Source organism: Lutra lutra, chromosome X (genome assembly GCF_902655055.1).
Source record: "Lutra lutra chromosome X, mLutLut1.2, whole genome shotgun sequence".
Classification (NCBI taxonomy): domain Eukaryota; kingdom Metazoa; phylum Chordata; class Mammalia; order Carnivora; family Mustelidae; genus Lutra; species Lutra lutra.
Window position 1 is genome coordinate 35,369,654 of NC_062296.1, and position 15,153 is coordinate 35,384,806.

Sequence of the window (15,153 nt, forward strand, 5' to 3'; positions counted from 1 at the left end):
CATAGGCCTTAGGATCAGAATATCCATACTCTTAGGAAAAATACCACTAATATTGTAACTTCTGGGGAAGGCCAGGACCTGAGTTTCTGGGTAGACAGGATGCCCCCAAAGACCAGTTAATCAGGAAACAAACAACTAACTGTGAAAAAGTAGCTGTAGTTGTGAAATTCAGTCCCTCTAACAAAGCTGGGCAGTAAATCTTTGGTCAGTAGCTGACCGAATTCACAGGTAAATTCCTATGGATAGATTCCAAATTCTGTCTTTTCCTGGAACATTTATAAACTTTTAAGCAGGTAAGTGAACAGAGAAAAATCTCTCTTTAATATGAAATCCACAAAATATTTAAGTTGAGCATACCCGGGCTTTAACTCCTTTTGTTCCTTGTACCATCCCCATGAGGGAGTTACTCCAATTAACCTGGCTTTATAAAGGAGTGAACTAATACTTACTTACGGAGCTACTGTAACTTGCCCCTGCTCCAGTAAGGCAGACTTTGTCTGTGTGTCTGCATCTCCAGCACTCACAGGGTACCTGACACACAGCTGATGTTCAGGAAGTAGTTGAATGAATGAAAAAAATGAGCAAACAATAACTTCTTGTCACACAACATGTAAGCCATGATTCACCTCTGTCCGGTCCTCACCCCTCTCATCCCTCACCACTCAAACTGGGCCACCATCCCTGTCTGATCTTTTAAGGCTTAGGGTGGGATGGCAGTGGAAGGAAGAGGTTGCTTAGAATTTGAATTGCTTAAAATTGAATTCAAATTCTTTGTTCCCGCATTTGCCTTGTGGAGAGAACAAGATAATGCAATCCCGGAGGAAGCAGCTCTTGGGAAAATGTTTTCCCACCACGTGTCTCAAATGTTTCCAAACACAGTCTCCACTGGCCCCATATGTTTTGCAATTTGCACTCCCCATCCAAGCAAAGCAGCCTAAAAAGGGCACCATTCTGTATTAAAAATTTTGGTCTTGATTTTCAGCCATCAATGGAATTAACCACATTTTGGCCTTGGAAAGGTTGCATTCCTGATTCTCTCTGCCATCTCACTTATAAAGGCTGAGAAAGGAAGTGGGGTGCCAGGGAGAAGGCATCAGCTTGGCTTCTGTGGCATGAATCCTCCAGAAATTCCATTCTCCGCAAAATCTACATCTCCTTCCTATAGGTCTTGTGGCTGGGGCCCACAAAGAGGGACAGAGGCCACACAGCCCCTTTCCTTTTAGCCCCTCTCCTTACCTTATCAAAGGCAGAAACGTACTGATGCCCGGATATCCAAGGGGACAGGGACTCGTCTTCTAGAATCTCCTTCCCTGAAGACTTTAAGGATGAGAAAAACTTTACTAGGGCAGTGGTTTTTAAATATTTCTTAGCTGTGAAATGGTTTCTAAAAGTGAACCTCAATATATAAAATAGAAAGTATAGTCACTCTGGATAAAGTAGGAAGGGGGACCTAGATAGAAGCTCTGACAGCTTTGTCTCTCTACCTCAGACTCTGAGGACTACCCATGAACCCAAGAGGGTGAAGAACACAATTCAAAGGTCACCGTGCTTAACTGTAAGCTCCATGGTGGAGGAGTGTGGACCATGTCTGGCTTACTTGGCTCTCTATCCCCCAGCTCTGTGTTCTGTGCCTGGTGCATAGTAAGGGTATCATAATCATATGTGGAATGAATAGGAGATACCAGTCTTGTGACAACTGCTGTTGGTTAAGGGACTCATCCAGCTCCTGTGATGTGTGTGCCTGCCTGTGCATGAGCGTTGAAGGGAAGACGGACCAAGAGCTGAGTATTGGGAGTGCACTGGGATTGAGATGAGTGACCAAGTCTTTGATGGTGAGCTTGCAACAGTTAGCGTGTGAATGAAGAATGGCTAAACAGGCTGCTAGGTCCTGCAGATTTGCCAGCAAAGCTAGTCAGTCTGTGAGACAGTGATCTCCAGCCATGTGTCAGGTGAGCTCCTAAGAGACAACAATGACTAAAACACAGTCCCCGCTATCACAGGACTTACGGTCCTGGTGAAGGAGATATGAAAACAAATCCGTGCCAATAAAATAGTGTAAAGGCTATAGCCATTTTAAAAGAGTTGCCCAGACATATCTTTCATTCTCTGTAAATCTTGATGCCCTGTGGGTCACCAAATCTGTGGGTGAGGGGGATACCAGCTGGAACAAGAAGTCGTTATTTAGTTCTGACTGTCAGGTTAGGCTTTGGATTTTCAGGCTATAGATAAGGCTTTTTTTTTTTTTTTTTTAAACATGAGATCCCCAGCTAAATAAAGTACCCAAAGGACAAAGTCTATCTTAATTTTTACTAATCTCCTGCCAAAAAATAGCTTTAACTTTCATTATGGATGCCAGCAACAGACCACACTAATATTAGCCAGACCTGTGACTTGGCTGTCAGTAGCTATCACGGACATTTTCCTGTCACAATAATGCTGCCACAGTTCTCTCAAAACATTATTTACCCTCATGATTAGTTTGAAATTGTGGTAGTTACTTGATCTGCCGCAAGACCTTATCATTTAAGCCATTAACAAAGAGGCATAGGTACTATTCTGTCATGATTTTTAAAAAATATTTTTGTAGGGGCTCCTGGGTGGTTCAGTGGCTTAAGCCTCTGCCTTCAGCTCTGGTCATGGTCTCAGGTTCCTGGGATCGAGCCCCGAGTTGGGCTCTCTGCTCAGCAGGGAGCCTGCTTCCCCCTCTCCCTCTGCCTGCCTCTCTGCCTACTTGTGATCTCTGTCTGTCAAATAAGTAAATAAAATATTTAAAAAAATATTTTTGTAACTATGTTGCAGTATGGTTGGCTTTCATTGGAATCCTTTGTAGTTCATTTTATCTACTGAAGCATATTATTCTGAGAAGGGGTCCATAAGGGGCCATCAGACAGCTAATGAGGGTTGCTAGGTCACAAAACGGTGGAGAAGCTCTGACTGATAATCATCTTGAGGGTGAGGTTTCTACAGGGAAGAAAAGAAGTTTCAAATACCAGCAGCTCCCTTTACATATTCAAAGCAAAGCATGGGATTATGCTATAAGCCACAGTGAGTAAAGAGAATGCAGTCTGGGATGCAAGGGACATTTCCACCTGCCTGGGAAATGAAGACATATAGAACTGTTAAAGTAGGCAAGGAGAGGAGCAAGTGGGCAGATACCAGAAGGACCTGTTAGAAACCACCAAAGCAGTGAGCAGTGGGGGCGGGGGTGGGGTGGGGTGGGGGGGGTGGTGTTCCTCAGCTGGAGCAAACTGGAAAGATGTGGATCCCCTCGGAGAAGACCTGCATTTCCCTTGGTGCTGGAACAAGCTGGCCTCCTGATGGGAGGACAGCCCCAGGGGAGGGAGATCTCTCAGTTCAGGGGCCTGATGTACCATTTCTGTTTGTTCAGAGCCTGCATGTGGCGTGTAGAACATCCAAGATTTGAAGGAGCCAAGAGGCCTCGTGGGCCACCAGAGGACCCGTGTTGGGAAGGAAGAGGTTACAAAACCAAAGGGGGGCAAATAGCTAGGACTCTGGATTTAACAACAGGTACAACCAATGAAGTCCCTAGAAGACCAGAAGGGACCCACTGCACTTCAGTAGACATATGAGCACAGGGGTGTAGGGACTGTTCCAGATGAGCCACTCTGTAGCAGAAAACACCAAGCACACACAAGAATGAGCATGGATCCAAGGCTCTATTCTCCTCAGCCCCACTGCTCCCAGGCACCGTGAGTTTTATAAGAGGAGGGAAAATGAAGTTAAAATATGCAAGACTCAGCATTCATCCAGAGGCAGATTCTTTCAACTGACACAATGAATTGTGTGTCTGCACTCCCCCCCCACCCCACCCAGCAGGATGGGAAGCTCCTGGGGGTAGTTTAGCTCAGTTCTAGAGAACATTTTTGCACATCTGAGTTGCTGGGTATGCATTCCAACTCTGCTGTATGTGTTTTGGCACTATGAGATAGAATCAGTTCGGAGTCAAGGAGAGGACAAAGGGAGAAGTGTTCAGTTCCAGGAGGGCGTGGGTGGTGGGATAGGTGGGTCAGGCAGGCTGCACTGAGGAAATGCTTGAGCTGTGCCTTGACAGATGAACAAGTTTTCCACACAAGGGGTACCAGGAAACACATCCAGCACCTTGCAAACAGCTTCTAGAATACCACTATTAAAGATCGATTCTTTTAGTCTGGCATGTCTTCCAAAGCAGTGTTTCTCAAACTGTCATGTGGATAGGAATCACCTGTGAATGTTGTGAAGGTACAGATTCTGATGATGTCAGTCTGTAGCTGGGCCTGGGATTCTGCATTTCTAACACGCTCCCAGAGAATGCTGGTGGTGTTGGTCTATGGACCACACACAATTTATATATTTTTTTTTAGTTTTTTTCTACATATGGAATACTTAACGAATTTGAATGTCATCCTTACACAGAAGCCGTGCTGATCCTCCCTGTATTGGTCTAGTTTTAGTACACATGCTGCTGAAGCAAGCACTGGACCACACTTTGAGTAGCAAGGTTCTAGAAGACCTTAATAAATGTAGCTAGTAAGAACTAACATTAACCTTGTCCTTTTTATATGGCAGGCATAGTACAAAGCCCTTCATATACTACCACTGAATTTGATCCTCATGACAGCCTTAGGAGGCAACGAGGATTTTCTTGTATTTGAAAATTGCTGAAATCTCAAATCCAGAGAATACGAAGCCATCTGCCCAAGGCCACTGCTGTGATGAAATTGGAATTATATGCAGGCTGTCTCATCCCGGATCCTAACTCGTAGCTCTTAGACTCCATTCCCTCCCAGAAGGAGTGACGCCTTAGGGTGACAGTTTTAGTTTAATTTTTTTTTTTTTCCTAAGAAGCTGGGCCAGGGCCCTGGGTGGCTCCGTTGGTTAGGCATCGACTCTTGATTTCAGCTCAGGTCGTGATCTCAGGGTCATGAGATTGAGACCCATGTCAAGCTGGGAGCTCAGTGAGGAGCTGCTGAAGTTTCACTCTCCTTCTCCCTCTGCCCCTCCCTGCCCTCACTCTCATGCTCTCTCTCTCTCTCCATCTCTCTCTAAAATAAATAAATAAATCTTTAAAAAATAAAGAAGCTAGACCTTTTCATAGCAGCCTGTGTGTATAACAGATAGGAATAGAATTTATCTGTTTAGCAAAACCAGGGAGCCCAAAGCCCACCTGCTTAGCCTTCCCTACTCATCTTCCACAGTGGCCCCCAAAGTACCATCTCAGAACCCTGGGACTCTGGGAAACTCAGTTTACAATGCAGTGCTTAGAGATGTTTTAAGTTACTCTTTCTGGTGAGATTAGTAGACCTTTGATTAAGAAAAAACTAAGCATCTGGGTGGAAGCTAAATCAGGGGTGCCAGAAACAAGGGGGGTACCATAAGGAAAGATGGGAGGTTACAAACACAGCCACTGTTGACATACCTGTTTACTCAAAGCTAGTTCTATCTTAGTACTGTCTTCCCTGGTTTTACCTAGTTTTTCTCCCTTTCTCCCCACCATTGGCTTGTGCCTTGGCTCTCAAGAGTAGAAATGGCCTTCTGCTTTGTTCCTCCCATCCTCTCCTTTAGATGTTCCTTCAGTGCCCTGGCAACTTTCCTGGAGCAGGTTTTTAAAAGTCTCTAGTCTAGATGGTTTTAAAATGTTGTTCTGTTGTTCCCTGGAACATGGTAGTGACTAAATAATGAACTGAATGAGAGGGATGGCTATGGGAAAGGAGGCATGGCTTAAACCAATGATTTCTGTTACATGTGATGGCACTGTGGACAATCCCTGCGCACATACACCAAGGTGAAGCACTTTTAACATTATGAATATGGGGTTCAAGTTTTAAAATCATGTACAAATTTTAGAAAATTACAAAGAAGAATGCTTGTGTGGTTCAGTCAGTTAAGCATCTGCCTTCTGCTCAGGTCATGATTCTGGGGTCCTGGGATCCAGTCCCACATTGGGGTCCCGGATCAGTGGGGAGCCTGCTTCTCCTCCTGCTTGTGTTCTCTCTCTGACAAATAAACAAATAAGATCTTAAAAAAAAAACCAGAAAATTACAAAGAGAAAACAAGAAAAAAAAAAAGATGGCTTAATGATGCAAAATACAAAAAGGACATGTACTTTTGGTTTCTTGTGTAGGAGGAGCTGAAGACAGGTTGCCCCAAGATGGGCATGAACTCCAGCATGAACACTATTTTGAGTTAAAAGTAATCAAAACCCAGTGTGTGCAGGAAAACCTCTTTTCCTGGTCCTCAAATTCACATTAGAAAGGAATGTCTATGCTAGGAAGAGAGCTATTAACAGAGACTCCTTTCACCCTCCTCCCTTTTGTATCCTCAGACCCTTACCCCTCTCCTTAGCTCACATAGAACTTCCTGTTGCCTCACCATCTTTGGACTTTCCTGTCTGTGCGGATTCCCTGTAAGTACACCATTAAATCTGATGTTCTCCTGTTAATCTGTCTCATATCTATTTGATTCTTAGTCCATCTAGAAGGACCTTGAAGGGCAAAGGAAGGTCTTCCTGACACTCAAAATGTCAGCATGGACATATAATGGTTGCAGGCAATACCTGAGTGTCCCTTGGGCAGCTCTTTCTTGAAAATTCTGCCATTCTAAGCCTAGGCACATCCCACGGCACGTGATCCGGCTATATGACATCTCTTTTCCTGAGGATTTTCTCTCATGAAAGAAGCTGCTGCTCAAATTATTTTCTCCATCACAAAAAAAAAACAAAAAACAAAAAACAAAAAAACAAAAAAACATGGAAATTACCAAACCACAACTGAGCTGTGGTCAAAGCAGTCTTGAATGAGCATTTACAAGAAGAGGGTGCGATAAAACAAATGCAAATTTTCCCTTTCTTTCCCTCCCCCATGCTGATCACATTCCATTTTTCAAGACAATGGCCACTATCCAGCCAGCTTTAATCTATGCAAATCAACAGCAGCTCATAGGTGGAACCAACACAGCAAGGGGTCACAGAAGGCAGACCTTGATGTTTTAATTGAGATTCTGTCCCTGGATGGCTGTGGAGAATGTAAAGTGCCTCATATACAGTCTGGGCTGAAACCATCAGTGTCCAAGCTCACTGCCAGGTGAGGCCGATCAGACACTGGCAGGCTTTGACAGTTTATTTTATTTTTTTTTTTAAGATTTTATTTATTTATTTGACAGAGAGAGATCACAAGTAAGCAGAGAGGCAGGCAGAGAGAGAGGAGGAAGCAGGCTCCCTGCTGAGCAGAAAGCCCGATGCGGGGCTCGAACCCAGGACCTGGGATCATGACCCGAGCCGAAGGCAGCGGCTTAACCCACTGAGCCACCCAGGCGCCCCAGGCTTTGACAGTTTAAAATGACTGTTTAAAATTACACAAATAATACCTGCTCATTGAGAACAAAATGAATAGAATATAAATAACCAGGAGGGCATAAAAATGATCAACAACCCAGAGAAAGCTAATGTTCATAAACTGATATTCCAGGCCTTTCTTCAAGCATGAATATACACATCTTTTTCAAAACAAGAAATTATAATGTACTATTTTATGGCCTGAATTTTTTCACACAACCATACACTGTATGGATTATTCCTTGTTGAGACATGCAGGCCAACAGTATTTATGGCTTCCAGTTTTTCGTTATGTAAACATAGTTGCAGTGAACATACTTGTAATTGAAAATGTAATTGGTTATTTAAGATAATTATCTAAAAGTGGGGATTCAGGGTAGGTACATTTTAATACTTATGATGTTATCTCTTCCCTGACAACATTCAGTATTACTGTATCATGATTTTTATTATTACTACAGCTACTACTAGACAAGCAGCAAGCACTTATTTAGATCTTACTACATGCCAGAAACAGTTTTAAGCATTTTATACATATTCACCCATTACAATCCTCCGTACAAATCTATGTGCTAGGTATTATGATGCCCATTTTACAAATGGGGAAACTAAGATAGAAAAATTAAGTAACTTGATTAAAGCTAACAAGTGGCAAGGTCCAGAATGAATCCATAAAGATGATAGCCTATAATCTTAACCACCACATAGACTTTGTTAATTTGATAAAGCAAAAATCAATGTTAAGATTTAAAGTTCTAGTCTACAGCTGTAGTTGTAAAGTATTTCCCAATTTTTTCTAAATCCATTCTCACCATTTCATTAATCAAAGCAAGCACATTATCCAAGGAGTCTTTCATTTATTTTTTACCTGAAAAATACAAAATATCAAATGTAACTGTTGATTTTTTTAATGTTTTTTGGAGGGAGAGGGGCAGAGGGAGTGGGAGAAAGAAAGAATCCCAAGCAGACTCTATGCAGGGCATGGACTCAGGACCCTGAGATCATGACCTGAGCCGAATCAAGAGTCAGATGCTTGACTGACTGAGCCATCCAGGCACCTCTGTAACTGTTAGTTTTTTAAAAACAATAGTGTAATTGGAAACCATTTTCAAAGGGAACCATTCCTTCTGCTTTAACACCAGTGACAACTGATGACAATCCAGTGGAAATGCATTCCTATTTGGACAATGTTCTACTTATCTACCAAAAAAGCCCACCCCCCCATGTCACTGAGTTCCACCTAAACCTCTCAGCTAATTTTACTTTTTAATTGCAAATATCTGCCAGCATCGCTGAGAATTCGGTAGGGTCAAGATGATTCTGTTTCCTGCACCTTTTATCTCTAAGTGTGCAGACTACTTATAAGTATTGTTTTCCTTTCTACATTTACCACTAAAGTTGCTTGAGCTTCAGCTCTGTTCCAAAGAACAAAGGGGCAAAGCATGCTTGATCTGGATTTACATCTTCGTTTCACAAATATGAGCCATGTGACCTTGAGTAAGTACTTAACCTCTCTATGGCTTAGTCACTTCATCTATGGGATAGAAGGTGAAAAAATAGTACCTAATTCATTGGCATTTTGTGAGACGAAGTGAGAAAATGGGTATAAAACCCTTAGAATGTGACCTATTATCTATTACTAAAGAGGCCTGTTGTCTCTGTGTCAAGAGTACAAATTTGGGGTCAAAATTCCTGGATTCAAGTCTTGGCTCTGACACTTTTTAATTATGTGAACTTGGGCAATTTACTTATCTTCTCTGGGTCTCAATTTATTCATCTGAAATAAGAGTTCCTATGTCATAGTGCTCCTATGAAGAGTCAGTAAATTCATTTATGTAAAGTGCTTGGAAGAGTATCTGACACAAAGTAGGTGTTGGCTACTAATGCCATTGTTGTTCTTAAAGTGCTATAAAGGCTACTTGAAATGGGCTTATGAAATGGTGAGAATGTGGAGGAACTTGAACCTTCATACATGGTGGATGGGAATGTAAAATGGTGGAGCCCCTGGAAAAGGAGTCTGATGTTCATTAATATTTTCAGCATAAAATTAACATAGAATCAAGCAATTCCTCTCCTAAACATATACTCAAAACTGCAAATTAAAATACTCTCTCAACAAAAACTGGTACACAAATGCTCACAACAGCATTATTCACAATAGGTGGAAATAACCCCATGTCTATCAGCTGATGAATGGATAGATAAAATGTGGTCACTCAGACAGTGGAATTTTATTTGGCCATAAAACAGAATGAAGTACTGATATATGCTGCAGTGTGGACAAATGTTGAAAGCATTATGCTAAGTCAAACTAGCTAGTCACAAAGCATATTGCATGATTCCATTTATGTAAAAGGTCCAGAATAGGCACATCCATAGAGACAGACAATAGATGAATAGTTTCCTGGGGCTGGAACAGAAAGGGGAAAACAACAGGAACAGAGAGTGACTGATAATGTTTATATGGTTTCTTTCAGAGGTGATGGAAGTGTTCTGAAATTGGGTTGTGGTGATAGTTGTGCAACCCTGGAAATATATTAAAAACCATTGGGTTATATATTTTAAATGGGTGAATTTTATGGTATGTATATTATACCACAATTAGGATTTTCTTAAAGGCATGAATACGTGAGAAGGGTTAAACTCTTCCCATAACACTTTGATGTTAGTTTTGGTCAAAATGTGATGGAGTATTTTGTGAGTCCTAACAAGAGGATGAACAGATCAAAGGATGAGTTCTTCTCCTGACCAATGTTAATCAGATCTTGCCTTCTGCTCTCCAGGATCTTTATAATCAAGTCATCTGTTTCAATCTTACTGTAGCCTTGCTTATTGTCCTGTGGTCTACCATATTCAAGAAAATTTAATACTGTAAAAAAAAAAACCTGGTAGAGAGAAAGGATCTTGTCTATGCTATTCCCCATTGTATCCACAGTGCCTACCTGACACATAGTAGGTGCTCAATAACTATATTATGAGAAATAAATTGATGGATGGATAGATGGGTAGCATGAGCTATGGAAGAACTTGGAAACCAGAAAGACTTTGATTCAAATCTCACCTCCACTGCTTACTAGATAAGCAATATCGAGCAAGTCATCTTCATTCTATCAATCTCCTTTTCTTATAAAAGGGAGAAATAGCATCTTCTTGATAAGTAGTAAGTTTTCTTGTTTTTTTTTTTAAAGATTTTATTTATTTATTTGACAGAAAGAGATCACAAGTAGGCAGAGATGCAGGCAGAGAGAGAGGGGAAAGCAGGCTCCCTACTGAGCAGAGAGCCCGATGCAGTGTTCGAGCCCAGGACCCTGAGATCATGGCCTGAGCTGAAGGCAGAGGCTTTTTTTTTTTTTAAGATTTTATTTATTTATTTGACAGAGAGAGATCACAAGTAGGCAGAGAAGCAGGCAGAGAGAGAGAGAGAGGAAAGCAGGCTCCCTGCCGAGCAGAGAGCCTGATGCAGGACTCGATCCCAGGACCCTGAGATCATGACCTGAGCCGAAGGCCGCGGCTTAATCCACTGAGCCACCCAGGTGCCCCGAAGGCAGAGGCTTTAATCCTCTGAGCCACCCAGGCATCCCGATAAGTAGTAAGTTTTAACTGAGACAATACATGTTATGTGATAACTCAGTAAATGTTAGCTTCCTTCCCTTTTCTTCCACCAATAGGAAAAGCTCTGGGACACTGTGAGTTCTCTACTGATAAATAGCTCTGTGTTAAGTCCTGTTGTAGCAATAAACATGAGCATTGATATTTTCTTAAGCACAAACTTAATATCATGTGATATCTGCCCTCAATCATGGAAACTGGCAGTGAAATATGAGCCCATAAAATGCCAGAATTGGGAGGGCTCTTAGTAAGAGATCATCTAGTCTAAGCCTATATGTGATAGAGAATCCTCAAATATCACAATATTAGTGGCCCATTTGGAGACTCTGGCTTAATAAAAGAGTGGGCAAAGAAATAGCTGGCAAGGTAGATGGCAGACATCTGGGGGACCATAAGTGAGAAATTCCAGGAGTGATTCATTGTCCTCACCCCTGAAAAAGTCCCCTATGATATCTGACAGCTTAATCACCATGTGTGTATTTATATGGGTGAGGCAAAGGTCACTGTACAAAAGAGAACCACTAGAGGAACAGGTGTTGATCTTCAATCTTCTAAATATATTAGTCAAAGCAAAATGTCCATAGCAGGAAAAAACAGTCAGCATATCTATATAGAATCCTGCTTACACTACAATTTTAAGAGCCAAATTTTAGTTTCTTTATCAAACTTTAGGCCCTATTTTTGTAAGAAGGAATTGTCTCAATTTGGCCCCCTGGTGTCCAGTGAAAGGTGATTTAGAACTAAAAGAGAGAAATGTCTTCATTTATTAAGGTCCTGAATAAAAAACCAAAGTGTTAGCTAATGAAGGAAATAATTGGCTCATTTGGAAAATAAACAAAGGATAATTAATTTGCTAACTTGTTTTCCATACTTGATAACTTCAAATGTGACAGATATGTCTATTTATATTATATGGAGAAAATGCATCTCACAAATTGTGTCTCTATTTATAAAATGTAAAGAAGCATTAAGGATAATACTGGAAGCCTAAGAGGAAAAACAACACTGGGAGGCAGTAGAGTCTAGTGGTTAAGAGCACAGGCTTGTTTTTCAGTCAAGATCAAAGCCTAGGCTGATGTAGGAAGTAATCCAATATCTCACCAATACACACAGACACAGACATACACATGTGCACTACAAACTAATAAATTTCAGATATGTAAAAATGCCAGATATGAAACTATAAACGCATACATGATCTTGAAAAGAAGAAAGGAAATCACCACCTCAAGATCTTTGTATCAGAAACAAAGAAAACACCCAAAGTGGTAGGTAGGATTTGAAGACTTGTGTCTCAAAGGGATGAGGGAACCAGATATAGTTCTTAGACTCTGGAATTTTAATACTCAAAAGAAGATAAAAGTCAGGGTTGCAAGTTCTGGGTATAGCTGAGTTAGATGTGATATAATACTGGGGAAGATGAAAAGCAGAGAAATGGAAAAAGTACATTCTTTGAAAGAAAACCTAATCACTGGCCTGAGGATAGCAATTATGTGGTCCCTGTTCCAACTCATAGAAAAAAATAGAAAAAAAAGTCAACCTGAAAAACTCAATGTCCTTGGACAATGTGACATGAAAGAGAAGGAAAAAAGCAAAGGAAAGATATGGAAACCAGAAAACACAAAAGTAGTGTATCAATAGTCACAATAAATATAAATGGATTAGAAACACCTATTTGAGGACAGAGACACTTAGATTAGATACTAAAGATTCAGCTATATGTTGTCTATATGAAATGCAACTAAAACATCATGAATTGGAGAAGTTAAAATAAAAATGGGGGGATGGAAAAGGACACAATATGCAAAATGGAATTTAAGATGAAAAGCATTAATGAAGACAAGAGACACATCACTTAATGATTAACAAATAGTCATCCACGAAAAGAAAACAATTTCAGTGCATCTAAAAATAAAGCTCCAAAATGTATGAAGTGAAAGTTGACAGAACTCAAATGAGAAATAACCAAATCTACAATCATCATGAGAGATTTTAACACATCTCATTCAGGAACTGACAAAGTAGACAAAAGTTACCAGGGATCTGAACATAAAATTTGAATAACACAGTAAAATTCAGCTATTAGGTAGATATATAAAAAAAATTGGCCAGTCTGATAAGGCCACATACTGTATGATTTCAACCATAATGTCCTAGAAAAGACAAAACTCTGGAGACCGTAAAAAGATCGGTGGTTGCCAGGGGATTGAGGAAAAGGAGGAATGAATAGGTGGAGCTCAAGGGATTTTTATTACAGGAAACCTTTTCTGTACAATACTATAATGGTGAACACATGTCATTATACATTGTCAAAACCCATAGAACCTGCGACACCAAGAGTGACCGCTAATATAAACTATGGACTTTGGGTGCTAATGCGTCAAAGTCGATTCACTGATTGTAAGAAATTTAACACTCTGGTGCAGGTTGTTGATGTTGGGGGAGGCTGTGTGTGTCAGCAGGAGGCAGTATATGGGAACTCGCTGTACATTCTACTTAAATTGCTGTTTTGAACCTAAAACTTCTATAAAACATAAAAGCTATATTTTAAAAAAAATCCTGCATCTACCAAATGAAAAACAAATACTATTTAAGCACATAAGGGAAACTTGCAAAAACAACACATTCTAGGCCAAAAAAAATATCAAAAACCAAAATATGAATATCATACCTCATTCATCAACCATAATGCAATAAAATGAGAAATCAATAACCAGAAGAAACCCCTCAAAAAGGCATAGACTTCAAAACTATAAATATGCACTTCTAAATTTTCATATGTTAGCAAATAAACATTTTTGAAAATTATCAATATTTATAAGTGATTGATAGAAGAAATACCATGTATCAGAAGCTATTGCAAATAGCTTATTAGCAGTTGACTAAAACTGCTTTATACGGGCTCCTAAACCTTGATTTTAAGTATTCAGGAATTTTGCCAGACAGTTGTTAACATTGCTTGAAATCAACCATGGTGGGAGCATTTATACTATGAAAATCAGCAAATGTTACAAAGCAGGGCTTCTCTCTTTTTTTTTTTTCTTTCTCTCTCTCTCTTTTTTTTTTTTCAGAGTCTATTTACCAGCACACCACTGGCTAAAATGGTAATTAGAAAGAAATATAAAGATACAAAAACAAGAAACCCTGAAAATTAACAAGTAAAATGTTCAACTCAGGAAGGTTAAAGAATAAGAGAATAAAGCAGGCCTGTACTGATAAATGTTAATCAATCAGATTTTTTAGAGTGGTTCCACCATGAATGTTGGTTGATATCTTCATCTGTTGTTAGTAAGACAAAAATGAAACAACAGAAACTGATGTAGGAACCTCACTCACTCATCAGTAATATGAGTAACTTATTTGCTGACTCAGAGAATAGTTTTCTAATACTGGAAGAATATTTCCATCATATTTTGTGCAATTCAGAAATGCAATAGCTACCAACACAGCACAAATTTAATTTCAACATGCATTATTAATATTTTCTTCATTACTTTTTTTCAGTCTAGACGATCACCAACACAGTAAGTCAAACCCTGATTTACAGCATATACAAATTTCTGTGGTTTAAATTGTGGCCAATTTCAAACTGGCAATATAACATCACTGGGAAAAGATGCACAGTAGTAGCACACCATTATACAGCATTTCCTTCATTTCCATATGATAGAAGTAAATAATCTCAAGAGCATAAATAATAGTAAAATGTGGTAAAATTAAGAAGTGACAAGTTTTGAATGTTTATTAACTTTATTTTAATATAATTTATTTAATTGTAATTTTATATAATTTAATTTTTTTAAATGGCTGTTTTTAACAACCAGATAGCAAATTTCCTGAAAATGTAACAATTAGTTCTCATTAGCTGATATGAGCTGCTCCTGCACACCACTGGTAAATTCAAAGAATGTAGAAGGAAAAAAATAATGAAGGTGAAAGCAGAAATTAATAAAATATCAAATAGACAAACTATCGAGATGATTAACAAAACAAAAAGCTGGTTCTTGGCAAAGGTTAAAGTAATAGTCAAAATTTTTTTTAAGATTTTATTTATTTGACAGAAAGAAACACAGCAAGAGGGGGAACACAAGCAGAGGGGATGGGAGAAGGAGAAGCAGGTTTCCCACTGAGCAGGGAGCCCGATGTAGGCCAAAACCCAGGACCTTGGGATCATGACCTGAGCCGAAGGCAGATGCTTAACCACTGAGCCACCC

The 15,153-nt window shown here is 39.9% G+C and overlaps 1 non-coding gene across 1 annotated transcript; it reads right to left on the reverse strand.

The window, feature by feature from the left end:
• Positions 1-4,368: 4,368 nt before the first annotated feature.
• Positions 4,369-4,475, reverse strand: LOC125092524 (U6 spliceosomal RNA). Its single transcript, XR_007124984.1, has one exon. It is a non-coding gene; the product is annotated as a U6 spliceosomal RNA (small nuclear RNA).
• Between the last annotated feature and the right edge of the window lie 10,678 nt (positions 4,476-15,153).